Source organism: Mirounga angustirostris, unplaced genomic scaffold, assembly GCF_029215605.1.
Source record: "Mirounga angustirostris isolate CCGP_5_RB_7025 unplaced genomic scaffold, mMirAng1.0.hap1 SCAF_10, whole genome shotgun sequence".
In the NCBI taxonomy this organism is placed as follows: Eukaryota; Metazoa; Chordata; class Mammalia; order Carnivora; family Phocidae; genus Mirounga; species Mirounga angustirostris.
In genome coordinates, this window is record NW_026991718.1 from 28,877,960 (window position 1) to 28,890,841 (window position 12,882).

Sequence of the window (12,882 nt, forward strand, 5' to 3'; positions counted from 1 at the left end):
AAAGGAGGTTTATGATTGATATAAGCAAGAAGTCCCCCTACACACACGTGCATGCCACTCGAGTGTGCTCACGCACGCACACACACACACACACAGAGGCTCCAGCCTTTGGAATGTGAGAGAATGCCAAAACTGTGAATTCCATCTTCCCTCTCTTCTTCCAAAAATGGCCCTATGCCTTCACAGTACACTGGACCTTCAAACTCTCAAGGAAAAATGCTTAACATTCCAAAGAATTATTCCCACATTTCCCTCACATCATTGGGTAGTTGGCATTTTTCTTCATATATGGAGGCAAGGAGATGGAAACTAGAAATGGGGTCAGTATCATGGAGTTCAAGTGAAAGGACTCTGAAGAGTACATGTTGCTACAAGTATAAGAAACTGTTAGATATCTAGCTAAGGACAGAAGCATGAGGACATCAGAAAGCTCATTTTCCTGCTCAGGAAAAAAAAAAAATCATAGGAGCACCTTCCTGAGACTATACTGGAAAATTGGCCCATGGACTTATGAGATTAGTGAAATACTGATATAAAAAAAACTCATCTTACCTATCAATCATTCCACTTAAGCTTTATCCAGTATAAGCATAGCCAGTACTAACTAGTTAAGCAAAAGAATCAAATGTAATTATCATTTAATCTGTAACAGTGTTCCTCAATTTCATTATAATGGATGATCTTCATTTACATGAACAAATTACGAACTTAAATTATTACATACATAAATACACCAAAGAACATATATTTAAAAGCACAATATTTGTTAATAGAAAAAGATATCCAAATGGAACTTTCTCCATTAGCTACACCAATGCAATAAGTTCAATCATTACTCACCCTAGTTGAAGATAATCAGTGAAAAGACCAATATCTTTTAAATAGCCCAGAAGCAAAATTGATTAACTGACATGTTATACTCAAGCTAACCTATCCAGATAATGTGTGTTATGAATCTATCATATAGATGGATATGTATGTGTGTATATATGTATCCAGATACCTTCATATCTATGTGGGTAAGTTAATAAGCATTCCATGCTAGCTCCATAACTTGATCAATGGCAGAAGGAATAGAAATGATACATAGAAGAGAGGATGGTTAATATGAAGTAAAAGATTTTGATAGCTTAAGTCCTTTGTATTCAACCAGGACCCATCCATACACATCACAAGAAATGGGAATTCCATTCACATAAGATACATTTTCCAAAATGTCAAAACCAGGCATTGAAGACTCACTGTAGGCCAGCTTAGTTTATAAACACGAAGTTTAATTTTGTGACAACCCTGAAACATAGGCTTCATTGTTGTGCCCACTTTACAGATGAGGAAATTGAGACTCAGGAGTTAAATGTATTGCCTAAGGTCACACAGCTAGTAAATGACCAAGACATGACTGGGATGTAGGTCTGACTATAAAGTCTGTGTACCCCATGCACTATGACAAACTGTATACTAGGTAACAGAGAAGGGGATGCAGAAATCATGTTTGTCTCTATGTAGGCATGTCTTGGATGGCCCTGGAGGGCAGGGCAGCATCTGTCCCTACTTTGTACAGCACTGTAAGCAGATGCTACAGGATATCATTTTGGCAAGGAGAACAATGAAGAAGCAAGAACTCAAGAGATAGTAGGAGACTAACTCCCTGTTTTGCCGCTGAATTTATAAAAGGTCTCAGAAATCTTATGCAGGAAACAAAAATATATAGTCCTTGAGCCTTGGTGACAGTATACAATCCTGGATGCATCCTGTCAAGGCTGCCATCTTAGTGGACAAACGTCCAAACAAGGGAGGCATTAAATCCTTGCTGGAGACCACTCAGCCCAAATGTCATGTTATTATAGGAGAATGGGCAGATTTCTGAGAGTGTCACCTTCCTCAAACCCAGTGCACGCTTCTCCGTGTCTCCCCCGCAGCTCAGACCTCATCAGTGCTGGAATTTTCTGTGCAGCAAAAACCAAAGGTAAAATAAATGCTGACAGCTACCGCTGTCACTGCCTTCCTCGCCATCATTCTGCTATTAGCTGTTGGCGGAGCAGACCGTGTAGGTTGACGAGATCTGAGGAAGGATGAGAGATGAGCTGTCAAGTCAGGAAGCACTGCTGCCTTGCCAGGCGGCTCTGACACGTGCTGCAGACAGCCCGATCGGCTTGGCGGGTCGGAGACAGGAGCAAACCCAGCCCAGCCGCAGGCCCGAGGAAAGAGGAGCCCGGGAAAAGATCAGCATGTGCAGCCTGCCAATTATCTTCCTCCCCCTCCACCGCCGGCCCCAAACACAAATTCCTTGGTATTAACACTGCCAGAAATTGCTGCAGTGAGCATGCTGTCAGGTAGAACATCACTTTCTAGATGTGAGCCTGGATGTGAAAGCGGACCCCTAGGCACTGCCTTGCTGTCTCCCAGACCAGGCAGCCCTGCAGCAGGGTCTTATTCTCAAGAAGTAGGATTGGCATTTCTGGTCTCCCAATAAAGCAAAAGCACACCCTGGGACTTTTCAGAGTATGACTATGTGCATGTGCCTGCGTGCACGCACACACACGCACGCACTCTCAAATGTGGTCGGTAGGCCTTGTTTATGGCTCAAGTGGCGATCTCTTATTCCTCTTGCTTGAATCCCTATATCTGTTACCTAAACCTCATTCCCCATTCCCCTTCACACAAATATACTTAATCTCAGCATCATATCCTTGAGGTGGTTAATATCAGCTCCGATATCAGAGAAATATGTGTCTGGGCTTAGTGTGACATATATTGAAAGAGCTTGAACTCTGGTTTTTGGTGAGTTGTTTGTTTGCTTTGCTATATAATAAGAAATTCCTTAGCCCATCCTAGAAGGAATAGGACCAGCACTCACTCCCACATTCCACTCCCTGGATTAGAATGGAATCATCTCTCCTACTGCTCTGCAGAAGGTAGAGACTAGGAGTTCTTTCTAAAGATTGATCCATCTTAACATTAAGTTGGAGAAAACTAAATATGCAACTCCCAGTCTACTGTCTATAAACTCTTCCTCATGAGTCTTCCAGAGCTACAAGGGGCAAAGGGAAAGAAAGCTGTTTTCAAGGTGGTAGATAAGTGTAGACAGCCTTGGAAGTCAATAAATGAAGAATGCTTGCTTAGACTCTGAGATCTGTAATATCCCTGGACCATGATCAGAAGGGCTCTTTAACCTCAGAAATTTGCAGTGCCAGCTCCAGGGGTGCCTGTGGCAGTAAAGGGGGATGCAGGGTGGTTCCTCGAGTGACCTCCCAGGAACAGCCCCGAGATCTGGCTAGCCATTCAGAGTTGTAAGGTCTTACTGTGATTGAGCTCTTGGTATATCTGTGCCGAGAGCTCTGGGGCACTGGAACTCTCCTCCAAGACTACACATGGGAGCAAGTCACTGATGGCAGGGAGTTTTGACAGAGAAGGGCTTAAAGCATTTGTAGCAATGTACTGCATGGGAAGAAAAGATTTGCTGGGTATTCTAGAGAAAGCTTCCTAAGAAATGAGGTCATCCAAGGCAAGCAGAAGCACCGTGTGGGCAAAGAGAGTGGAGGCTGAGAAGCCCAGGGACTATGACCCTCGTTGCAATCATGGCTTTGTCCCACAAGGACTAGCATTGAACATATTCTTCTTTATTTCCTACTCTGCTAATAATGAGAGAATCATGTTTCCACTGCAGTAGGTTTTGATAACATAAAAAAAAAACTTATTTCTCAGATAAATTTGGCTAGAAATATGGCCTGTATGTTCTATTCGAGGGGCTGTCAACTTTAACCTGCGTGAGAATCACATGGACAGCATGTTAAAACACAGATTGCTAGGCCCTGCAATAGGTCTGGGGTGGAACTCAAGAGTTTGCATTTCTGGGGCTCCTGGGCTGCCTTCAGCTCAGATCATGATCCCAGGATCCTGGGATGGAGCCCTGTGTAGTTGTAGTCAGGCTCCCTGCTCAGTGGAGAGTCTGCTTCTCCCTCTGCCCACCCCCTCCCCCCGGCTTGTGTTCTCTCTTTTTCTCTCTCAAATAAATAAACAAAATCTTTTTTTAAAAATGTTTGCATTTCTAACAAGTTCCCAGGTACTGTTGATGATGATCTGAGGATTACAGTATAAGAACAACAGATCTAATCCAACCCTAAATTTTTAAAAGGAGACAATAAAATTTAACAAATATTCATTAAGTACCTACTATGAGTAAGATCTTGGACCAAATACTAAAGACAAAAAGCATTTTATACTATATTAAACTCCAGATTGATTAAAGATTTAGATGTTTTAAAAATTTTATGAAACTTCTAGAATATAATTTCAGAATGGTAAAGGACTTTTTGGAAATGACACTAAAGGTAGAAACAACAAAGGAAAACCATAAACAAAAACCATAAAGGAATTTCCTATATAAAATTATTAATGTCTAAGTAGCAAAAAATTTAAAAAATTATGACAAAGCACAAAGTTGTGAAAAAGTATTAGCAGTCTTTCTAACAGATAAAATATTATGTTCTTAAAATACAAGGAAATCCATAAGGAAAAAAACAACTTCACAGAAACAGTAACAAAGAAATAATTGGGCAATTTGCAAAAAATAAATACAAATGGTAAATTAATATAAAAAGATATTTACTTATGGTAATAAGAAAAAATAAACAAAGATTATATTTCAGTAATAAAGTTGGCAAATAAAAATACAGAATGTTGGCACAGCTGACTTTCATATGCTGATGTAACATTTATTACAACAAACCTGAAAGTGGAAAGGGGACAATGGCTTAAACATAAATGCATGTAGTTTTTGCCTTCCTTCCATCCACAGAAGTGCTCCAGAGGGGCAGAAGGCTCCTCTCCAGGCAGTGATTCAGAGACTCAGTCTCCTTCCTTTTTCCCTTTCGTGAACAATCTTCAACATGGTGGCTTGCAGGTTCAAAAATCGAGCCAAAGATGGAAATAACATGAAAAATAGCATTGCAAGTGTCTATGGAGGAGTCTTGGAATGGCATGTATAACTTCTGCTCACATTCCATTGGCTAAAAATCATTTATGTGAATTATATCTCAATAAAGCTGATATTTTCTTAAATGTAGAAAGAGAATTTGGAGAATGTAATGTTATGAAAGCAAAGAGAGCTATTCAAGAAGAGAGAAGGGATTAACTATCCCATATATTGCAGGGAGGTTGAGGAAGATGAAGCCTAAGAATAATGTACAGGGATAATTAATAGATTATTGTTAATCCTGAAAAAAAGGTTGGAGTAGAATGATGACTATCCAAGGCTAATGGAAATTCATTAAGAAAGGACTAGGTTAAAGTTGTAAAAAATAGCAAGCAATGCTCAGAAGCTATTCTATTGAGTTTTACAATGAAAGGGAGGAGACGTAAGACTAAAATATTAAGTGATAGAGAGGGAGAATAGATTCTTTTTATAAAAGACCTGATGATGCATGCAATGACATAGCACCTGACTCTTGCAGTGTCTTATTAGAAGCTGAGGGATGAGATTCTGTGCAAGAGTGGAGGATTCGTCTTCTCAAGAAATTTCTTCCTCCGAAATCTTAAGGAAATAGAAGACTTTAGTAAGAATGTGAAAAATATTGAATAGAGATAGTTTACCAGGTGGTTGTAATAGTTTCAGTAATATAACACTTAATGATATCTTCTAAGAGAAAGAGAAATGAACTGTGTTTGAGAAAGGAAGAGAGAAATAGGGCAAGTTTGGGGTAACTGGCATTGGAAACACAATCAGAAAAGAAAATAAATTATCAGGGATTGGGTTTTTTATAGACACCAGATCCCTGAGGTGGATACCACATAGATGAATGGACAGGATGTAATAAATGTCAATTTCATCAAATTCAAATTGTCTTTCTTAACTTTGAAGAGCTCAGATTATTAAGAGGTGACCAGAGTCCTCAGTGGGGACTGAATACATCTTTTTTTTTTAAAGTACCTAAATCCCTCAAATATTATCTTCTTCTCAAATAAAAAAGCTAGCTTTCATTCCTTGAAATATTTCCCACAATAAATGTTTGTGTCTCATTGTAAGTTATCACCCATGTTACTTAGATGAGTCAATAGATATGACAGCTTTTATAAAGCCCAATTTTTTTTCATTTGTTCTTGTTCCTGTGTAATTTATTCAGAAGAATCCCCACATATTTCAGTCATTTGTGGGAATGCATTTATTGATTCTGGGGATGTTTCTATATAATACATGAGACCTATAAAATTTGCAGAATGTGTTAAACATTTGCTGTCCAATTTCTCTAATCAATCCAAGTAGTAGAGATCATGATCCTGAAGGGATGTAATAAGGGAGGTGACCAGTCCAAGGGGAAAACTCTAGCCAATAAGGCAATAACATTAATGTACATTGGAAGCCTCTCAGCTTCCTGAAGCAGAGTGGATGGCAAGTTCTTAGTGGACAGAAGAGATGGCGGAAAGGAGAGCAGAGGGGTGCAAAAGGCTACTCTATCCAGGATGACCTTAGCTTGGAGCAGCTTGAACGTTATCTCATCTGCCTGTCTGCTTATGGGCCAAGGGAGGAACCCAGGGACAAATTGTTCTGGAGCTACAGGACTAACTCAAACTAAAGACTAGCCTCCTATGAGCTGAAATTGGTCCCAGCAGTAAAAATTCCATTATCCAAAGCAGCAGGAAAGATGGAACTAATTTTTGACTGATATCAGTATTCAAAGATTCTGAGCTGGTTGAGACTTGTCACAAATATGGAAGCAGGAGCCTCCCTCAGACAATGGTCATGGTCGTGCAGAAGGTTTTGCAATGGTTCCCCAGAGATATGCTTGGTTTGAAATCGTTCTGTGGAGGGGGTCTATGCTGACTAGTGAGCTGGCAAGGCCTAGGAAGTTAGTAGTGCCCTAGTAACCAAGATGCATTTCAGCTGAAAATCCTAATCTGTATTATGAATTTGTCCATCAATAAGGAACTGAGTAATCGCATCAGAGGTTAGGGAGAAGCCAGCAATTTCAGGAGCCCTTGGGTAACCAGGATCTCACTCCAAGCATATGAAATACCAGAGTTAGGTTGTAAGACTGGTATTGGGGCTCCTAATAATTATTCATTTGTGCCTTAAGCCATTATTGTGTGACTACTATGTACTAGCCTCTGTGATAGTTGCTGGTAATGCAAAGATTAAAAGGGGTACTTTTCAAATAGCTTACCACGGTGCAGTGGGAGAGATGGTGAAGAGCCAAGGAACTACAATTTCAATAGGGAATGCTTCTGAAATGGAGGGTCTTTCTGAATTTGGAGGCCCTGAGTATCTATAGTAAGCAGAAACTGATAACTCTTTCTTTCCAAATTTTCCTAAAATCTACCCTACTTCAAATATAATTATCCATTTGAAAAAAAAAGTGGGGAAACTTTAAAGGAAATGTGAACTAGTAATTGTGTTACACAAGTCAATCCCACAAATAGCCCATATGAAACATAAAAAATTTCATGAACACCCAAGCCCATCTGTATTTATTTTGTCTCTTTCAATAGCACATCACAACTCTGTTTCCATGGCTTCAAAACAGCAAGTCAATTTGGTCAAGTCAGTCAAATAAAAGTCAAATCAGTTAAAACACACAAACACACACACACACACACACACACTTAAACTGAAATGGATGATATCTTCATCCTAAATAGGCACAGCCTAAAACTCGGTATTTATTTCTATTTGCTGGCTATTTGGTTTAATACTGATTCCCAAGTCCCTTTTCTCTACTATTTTATAAAATGCACAACTTCGCTCTAGTTAAATTGCATACAATATCTTAATACATCATCTTCCAATCATTAATTTTCATCAGAGAATGTCAGCAGGGAATTATGTCAGATTACTTGGACCTGATTTCTTCTCATAAATCCCTTCTAACCTCTATATAGCCTTTCATTCTATCAGCCATTTTCCATCTCTCTTGGAAGCTTCTTAAATTTTTTTCTTGAAATTAAAGTTGAACTTATCCAAACTGTTCCTGTCTTTATTTTTTAACAAATGTTTATTGAGTTCCAATTATTTGAAAAGCACTGAATAAAATGTTGAGAGTTGAGGACAAATAGAGTCTCTGATTTATAGGTAAAGTGGGATTTTCTCTGTTGTTCTGGACAAAAGGCGAAAGTTATCTTCTATTGACAAGGAGCTGTCCTCAGTTGGAGCAGGAGCCAACACCTCCCTGCAGGACTAGTTGAGAGGCACGGTGCAGACTTTCCCCAAGTGGTTGACCCCCAACTAATCCCCACATCCAAAAGGAAGACCATAAGAGATGGGTACTGCAGTGTTTAGGACCCCCAACTAATCCCCACATCCAAAAGGAAGACCATAAGAGATGGGTACTGCAGTGTTTAGGAAGAAAAGATAGTGGAATCAGAAATGTTTCCCCTCCAAAAAGCCAAGATAATCATTTGTGAAGACTGGAGATTTCAGAAAGAAAAAGTTAATGACATCAAGTTTTCTGGTTGGAGACTTGCTCAACCACAGAACTCTCGGGCCCTTGCTGGCAATGCCCTGGAGAGAAGCATGCTAAGGGCTTCTGGAACTGCAAAGGTATATCATATTACCATTTTGAGGTCGGTTTCTCCCACCATGGAGAGGAGGAAGAGGGTGCTTCCCAGGTTTCCTTTAAAGTGTAGAGGTCATTCTTGAACATAAAAAATGACGCCTCTTTCTGACTTAGAGATTCATGAAGGATGGAAATCATTGGAGCAGTGCCAAGGCAGTTTAAAGGCTTTGGGTGTTCCTAGGTGCCTGTCCCAGGTCTCCACAGCCCTCAGAGCATGAAGGAAAACATCCCAGCTCCACAGAAAGGTGTACATAGATGGACTGAGAATGCCCAGGCGGTTGCTGGACCAATTTATGGGCTGTCCAATCCAAGAAAGAAGTTGAAGTAGGTACTTCTAGGAAAATAAAGGGAGACATGTCTGTTCCTCCTGGGGGATGCCTCTGTGACAGTGAGAGCTGGCGTAAAGGTAAATGCCCCCGAAGAAAACCAAGCACACCGTTATCAGTGGAAACTCTCATGCCAATAGATATCACAAGCATCAACTAGAACCAGACTGAGTCTAAGACACAGATCCACCACTGACACATAAAAAGATGTCTGCTTCCCCGTATGTTTCCATCTTGTTCACAACACCAGAGAAATCAATGCTCAGGAAAGAATTGTGTAGAGGGAGGACTGAGCTGGGCATCAGCCAGCACCTTCTCCACATCCAGCTGCCATGGCCCCAGCTAGGGAGAAGATGAGGTTTGATCAAGAGTAAGAGTAAAGTTTTAAAGTAAATACATTTAAGTCTTCACTTGGACACCATTATTCAATAAAATAAAACAATTTCTTTTATAGGTCAATGAGGTGATATCTATACACATAGAAACTCAAAAGTTTCATTCATCAAATGCTGTTATTTCTACATATTTAGATAATTGTCATTTTCCCTTTCCATTGAATTGTCATCATCCCTCTGTTAACCACTGAATACAACTTATTATAACTCAGAATACAGCACATAGAGGGGAGCCTAGGTGGCACAGTCGGTTAAGCTCTTGGTTTTGGCTCATGGTCGTAATCCCAGGGTCGTGATCTCAGGGTTGTGAGATCCAGCCCCGAGTGAGGCTCTGGACCTAGCACGGAGTCTGCTTGAGACTCTCTCCCCGCCATGCCCTCCCCTCTGTGCTCACTCAATCTCTCTCTCTGTCTCTACAATAAATAAACAAATTTTAAAAAAAAAGAGCACATAGAATGTATTGGATTTACTAAAAATAAAAATTGATTTAAGTGAGTAGATTTGAATGAACATACTCAAATGTATTTTATTTTCAGTTTCCTAGACTGAATTGATGTCACTAACATACTATTTAAAATCATTTACATTAGCGGGGCCCGGGTGGCTCAGCTGGTTAAGCATCTTCCTTCAGCTCAGGCCATGATCCCAGGATCTTGGGATAAAGCCCCATGGGACACATAGGTCCCTGCTCAGCAGGAGGTCTGATTCTCTCTCTCCCTCTGCCCCTCCCCCTGCTCAAGCTCTCTCTGTCTCCTTCTCTCTCTCAAAGAAATAAATAAAATTTTTAAAAATTAAAAATAAAAATAACTCATATAGTAATATGAGTTTATCTTTATCTCAGAAAAAATGTATTTGCTGTAGAAGTAAAATGAAACAATGGAATAAAGAATGTGAAAAATATTGCTGCTTGAACACATCCAGGCAATAATTATTTGAGTTTAGGTAAAACTAATTATTCTTGTATGGCTAGTTTGGCTGCAAAGGAAACAGATAAAATTGCAAGTAAAATGAAATGTATTTTAAGAATATAATAAGTATCTGAAATCTCAGGACTGGTGGTATATTTCCAAGAGGTTTCAAGAAACTAGAAGCACAGAAGGCCTGTAATCTCCCCTGGGGGCGTCTCAATTCCTCTCTGATGCTTGTTCCATTCTTAGCTATTCACTGAAGAGAATCTTAAGCCTCCGTGGTTTATACGAGTTCATAAGTTTGCTATAATTCTCAGGATGCTGACTCTTTGACCTCAGATTCCACCACTAACTAGCAACTTCCCTTCATGCTTCTTAGTCAAATAAACAAGTGAGAAAATTGTATTGGCTCATGTTTTTGTTCCAAACCATGTGATAATAACCAGAGCAGAGATGGACTACTCTTGGGTCTTCATCTACTCAGTCTTTTCCAGCAAGGGGGACACATAGTCATGGAAGAAACTTGAGTTCCCAGTGAACTACCATCCTGGGTCCCACCATGGAGAATCATGTGATATCTAAGATAAAGGAATTTGACTAACCCTTACGTATATTATGCATAGTTTCATTGTTTACTGAATTTTCTTGCAAGTGAATTAGCCTTTTTAAAATCCATCTTATAACTTCACTTAGAGGCAGAAATTGAAGTCTTTGAAGGAAAGATTTTTCATGGACTTTTGGACCATGACATCATTCTCATCAAAGATCTCAAAGACCCTACAGTTTTCAAAGACCCTAACCCATCTGTTCTCATTTGCTAGTCCCCGAAACTTTCCTAGGGCTTTAAAATTTAAAAATTACAAATAAATTATTTACACGTAAGAGAAACCAAAATACAGACAGTTTTATATTATAGGTAAAACAGCATTCAGGTCACCTGAAGAAACAGTGCAGATGTCTCTACACTTTGAAAACCACTTCCCTCTTGGAAAAGAGAGCTCATAACCACAAAAGAAATCCTAACCAGAAGGAAACTCTTTCTGTCATCTAACCTAACCACATACCCTCATTCTTTACTCAGTGGAGATGAAAAATAATCTTTCTTAAATGAGGAGGGGGAAGCAACATCCCCTTTCTTACACAAGCTATCACTTATTGAGTACATACTGAGTTAAACCTTTTCTTAAACATTGCTGAATGGACTCAAAATTTGGAGGTCCTCCTGGAGCTCAATTCTTCTTTTTCTTAAAGGTGCCCAAAAACAATTACTAGACTCCTAGGAGGCAAATCCAAATGGTACCCAAATGGCTTTGGGTACAACACCTGTTTCCCATAGCACCATTGACTTTACCTCATGAAATAACTGAACAGTGAGAAGGCAAGAATTAGTGGCTTCTACAAATTAAATGTATTTTATTTCCTTGTGATAAGCCTAATTATAACATACCAACCAAAATAATAAAAATGTATTTTTATTCCTTCCAACTTTTGAGGAGAAAATGACCAACTACCAATTATACTTAATTAACAATGCCATGTTTATTCCATAATGGTATTTACCAACTGACACACAAAGTGAATATGTTTCAGGAGAATATTAAAAGACAATCTATTTGCAGTCTGTTCACAATAATGAGACTCCATAACAAGAGACTGTGAGAATGACCAATAACACATATTCTAGAACCTCTCTAGAGAAACTAATGGTCTTCAAGACAAAAGAAGATAGACCAGGGACAGGGAGAATTGGGGGGGTGGGGATGACAACATCAGAGAGCTAAAAGTTAAGTTCTAGAGAAGGACCAGAAACCAAGAACCTCAGTGCAGACCCCTAACCCAATTTTGATCAATAGGTAAATGAAATACCCCTATATAGGGCAGACCACCCCAAGAAGTTGATAAAAAAATAATAAAGAAGAAAAATCCTGTATTCTTTACACCTATAAGAAAGAGAAATACATTCCTTTTAATGTCTAAAATAAATCTTTTTAAAGAAAAGTATCTAAGATCCTTGTTTTCCCTGGGGATATTGTAGAATTCCAAAAGAATATTCAGGCCATATACCCTTCTAAGGTGTTTCCTTCCAAGTTTAAACATCTGTGATGTTTGTGGCCTTTCCACCTGCAGAAATAGTGCAGTTGATTCAGTCTTTCCACTTTCTGTGATACCTGGCTATGTTTCAGACTTCAGTCACACTTGGGCTTTCACTCTTCTTTTTGAGTGATTTCTGGTCTTATATTAATGTCACCCCTTATGCAATGATTCTGAACTTTAAGGTAAAGTTCTATAAATATGAGAATTAGACTAGAGTTTCAGAAAGTCAAAGACAAGAAAATCCAGGTGGGCACAATATGAAGAAATTCTTTCCCTGAGTCAACGAACTTGGCTCTCTTGCTAATTCCCTACTATCACCTCTAACTATTCTCACATCTCCTCTTTTGACCAGTATACCATACCCTCTCAATCTTGTTTGGATTAAATAGTCAATTATAAAAATAAGAATATGATCTCTTCTTCTGAATAAAAAGAAAGATATCATTATATATAGTTTTCCCCATTTCAAAAAAATTTATTGCTCTTTGATTTTTAGATCTGCCTATTTTTTTATTCAGAAACAATTGTAGATTGGGGTGCCTGGGTGGCTCAGTTGGTTAAGTGGCTGCCTTCCACTCAAGTCATGATCCTGGGGTCCTGGGATAGAGTC